We start from the raw sequence: 3,974 nt of genomic DNA on the forward strand, positions 1-3,974 counted from the left end.
AGAAGAAGCAAGAAACTAATCGTCTTGGCAACAAAACAAAGAGAGTGAAAGCACACAAACATAAACTCACATCCAAATATGAATATAACAGGAAGCAATAATCACTATTCCTTAATATCTCTCAACATCAATGGCCTCAACTCCCCAATAAAAAGAAATAGATTAACAAACTGGATACGCAACGAGGACCCTGCATTCTGCTGCCTACAAGAAACACACCTCAGAGACAAAGACGGACACTACCTCAGAGTGAAAGGCTGGAAAACAACTTTCCAAGCAAATGGTCAGAAGAAGAAAGCTGGAGTAGCCATTCTAATATCAAATAAAATCAATTTCCAACTAAAAGTCATCAAAAAAGATAAGGAAGGACACTTAATATTCATCAAAGGAAAAATCCACCAAGATGAACTCTCAATCCTCATCTTCGATTGGTTTATATACAAGTGTGCAATTTCTAGGCTTGAAAGTAAAATGATGCTATCTGGTGCTGGATAGAGGAGCCTTATTTTTTATTATGGCAGCTTGCTATTTTTGTAACATGGTGATTTGGTTGAACACAATAAAGTACAGTAGTAACTGATCTCCCCCTCTTCCTGGATGAGTGAGGAGATGATTAAATGTTGATGTCAGCACCCATGAGCATATTCAGATGAGCTTCTGCTTCTGTTGAAAAGGATGCTGTGTTTGATTGTGGTCCGAAGCTTTGAAGCACTACTTGGCATCTCCTTCCTTGGAGGTCTCACTGTTTAAACATAACAGATTTGATAGCTTGTTGGTAAGGTGAGGTCCAGCTTGTCTCCACTAGGTCATCTTCATGTGAATCCGGTGGTTATACGGTTTTGTTCTAGGGATATTTCATCTTTTTAATAACGGTTTTAGCTGACATTCATGGAGAGAATGAATCCTTAGAAGTGTGCCACTAGTGAAAGGAAATCCTGTCTAGAGTATGTTTCTTTACAAAGGTGTGTCACACCATCCTTTGGGCCCTCTGCTGGAAAAGTAGAATCAAGTCTCAAATAATGCCTTTTAAATTGTATCCTCTAGTATTATAGATGTAGGACAGTACTGTATCATACCTCTGTGGATGTAAAATAGCTTGTACCTGCTTTATGATACGTAGTAGTGACCGTGCTTTATCAGAGCTGTTTTTAATGATGTTGCTCAGAATGTTTTCTTTCCAGATGATGATTGAGAAGCTAATTTAAAAAAAAATGGTGCCAGGTACCACAAGAGTAACAGAACTGTGCTGTTTTCTCGGGTTTTGTTTTTTTACTTTTTTTTTTAATGGAGTGTGCTGGATGTCTCTACAGTTTTGTTCAGATGACTGCAGAACCTGGAAAAGCTGTTGCTGCTGTTGATGCATAACACACTGCTATTATTGGTCTTTTTATATAAATATAAATATATATATACAGATATATAATTTGAATTTTTTGAAACTTTACCTGTGCTGTCAACTTTCGAAAAAAGTATCCCCGTTTACTGTGTTGAGTTGGCACTGTACAGAAATTAACAGCCATATTGGTCTAGAAATGTTGAACTTAAGTTTTTTCCATTTGTACAGGGGTAACACACTGTATTAAATATGTAAGGTCTTATATACGTGGGTTTGATTAAAAAAACTAATAAAGTATTCTCTAAATTAAAAAAATAAAAAAAAAAGAAATACTCAAGTTAATAAAAAAAAGGAAAAAAAGAAAAAAAAAATAAAACAGAGACTGAAGGAACACCCATCCGGAGCCTGCCCCACATGTGGCCCATACATATACAGCCACCCAATTAGACAAGATGGATGAAGCAAAGAAGTGCAGACCGACAGGAGCCGGATGTAGATCGCTCCTGAGAGACACAGCCAGAATACAGCAAATACAGAGGCGAATGCCAGCAGCAAACCACTGAACTGAGAATAGGTCCCCCGTTGAAGGAATCAGAGAAAGAACTGGAAGAGCTTGAAGGGGCTCGAGACCCCAAAAGTACAACAATGTCAAGCAACCAGAGCTTCCAGGGACTAAGCCACTACCTAAATACTATACATGGACTGACCCTGGACTCTGACCCCATAGGTAGCAATGAATATCCTAGTAAGAGCACCAGTGGAAGGGGAAGCCCTGGGTCCTGCTAAGACTGAACCCCCAGTGAACTAGACTATGGGGGGGAGGGCGGCAATGGGGGGAGGGTTGGGAGGGGAACACCCATAAGGAAGGGGAGGGGGGAAGGGATGTTTGCCCGGAAACCGGGAAAGGGAATAACACTTGAAATGTATATAAGAAATACTCAAGTTAATAATAAAAAAAAAAAGAACAACACAGGGAAATATGTGCTGGCCTTCCAGACTGACTCCAACGCTCCATTCCCACCCTCAGCCGCCTGGTCCTGCTGCCCAAAGTGGAGATGAAAGTCTCAGGACTGCATGGGGAGCAGGGGCAGATGCCGGAAAACATGCAGTGTCTCAATTTAAAATGGTGAATCACTCCTATGATGAAGATCTGGACGAGCTGTGTCCTGTGTGTGGTGATGAAGTATTTGGGTATTATTAGAGTCTTCTCACCTGTGAAAGCTGCAAGGGCTTTTTTTTTTAATTGGACAGTCCAAAACCAAAAGTTACACATGCATAGAGAACCAGAACCGCCAAATTGACAAAACACAGAGAAAATGATGTCCTTACTGTTGATTCAAAAAAAAAAAAATGAATGGACGTTGGAAGGAAGCTGGAAGCCATGTTTCAGGTGATCCAAGCAAGGCCCTCAGAGCTGACCTTATAATTAAGAACATTCTGCCTCCAAAGGCCTGTCTCCGACCTATGTAGCCGTGACACAGTGACAGAAGTCCCTTTGTCACATCTCCCATTAGCGTGACATTGCCCCCTCATAGCAACCTACATGATTACTGACCATATGGTCCCTTTCCTAATTGGACCATCAAGTCTGAATATCCAGACCCCTACTCCAGCTTACCTGAGTCAATGAATGATTGGCTACTCCGATGTGAATGGTTACTAGACAAGCATCCCACACCCGATATTGGAAATTTTGAAGTGTGAACCTGATGAGCCTCAAACAAAAATCATGGCATACGTACAGCAAGAGCAGAATAACTGAAACAGGCAGGAAAACCTGAGTGCATTTGGGCTTTTGTGCAAAATGGCGGGCCAGACCCTGTTCTCCGTTGTTGAGTGGACCAGAAATAGTATCTTCTTCAAGGAACTGAAGGCTGATGACCAAATGAAGTTGCTTCAGAACTGCTGGAGCAAGCTCTTGACCCTTGATTACATTTACCAGATAGTGGCACGTGGGAGGGAACAGACAATCTGCCTGATTACTGGAGAACATGTGGACTACTCCATCATCATCTCAAACCTGTAAGTTGCATTCAACAGCTTCCTGAGTCTTGCACAGAAGCCCGTGGTGAGACTCTATTCGCTACAGTTTGATCAGCAGGAGTTTCTGTGTCTGAAGTTCCTGATGATGTTCAGCTCACATGTCAAGAATCTTGAGAACTTTCAGCTGGTGGAAGGTGTCCAGGAGCAGGTGAACGCTGCGCTGCTAGACTACACAGTTTGCAACTACCCAAAACAAACTGAGAAATTTGGGCAGCTACTTCTTCAACTACCAGAAATCCAGGCAATCAGCAAGCAAATAAGTGGGGATGTGCCCCATAATAACCTTTTCATTGAAATGCTGCATGCCAAAAGAGCCTACGTCTCCACCCCTAGACGCTTGCTCTAGGAACAGAGACTGGAGGGAGACGAGGAGGAGGAGGGGGAGGAGGAGGAGGAGGTGGAGGAGGAGGAGGGCGAAGAGGATGGTGAGATGGAGGAGGAGGAGGTGGTGGTGGAGGAGGAGGAGGAGGAGGAGGAGGAGGAGGAGGTGGAGGAGGAGGAGGAGGAGGAGGAGGAGGAGGAGGAGGAGGAGGAGGAGGAGGAGAAAGATGATGTTCTGAATTGCTCCAAGCACTGCTAATTACAAACTTGGCTT

The 3,974-nt window shown here is 42.9% G+C and overlaps 1 pseudogene; it reads left to right on the forward strand.

Annotated features, from left to right (window-relative positions):
* Positions 1-2,370: 2,370 nt before the first annotated feature.
* Nr5a2-ps1 (nuclear receptor subfamily 5, group A, member 2, pseudogene 1) lies at positions 2,371-3,725 on the forward strand (annotated as a pseudogene).
* The last annotated feature ends 249 nt before the right edge of the window (positions 3,726-3,974 follow it).

The sequence above is a fragment of the Rattus norvegicus genome, chromosome X (genome assembly GCF_036323735.1).
Source record: "Rattus norvegicus strain BN/NHsdMcwi chromosome X, GRCr8, whole genome shotgun sequence".
NCBI classification, from domain to species: Eukaryota; Metazoa; Chordata; class Mammalia; order Rodentia; family Muridae; genus Rattus; species Rattus norvegicus.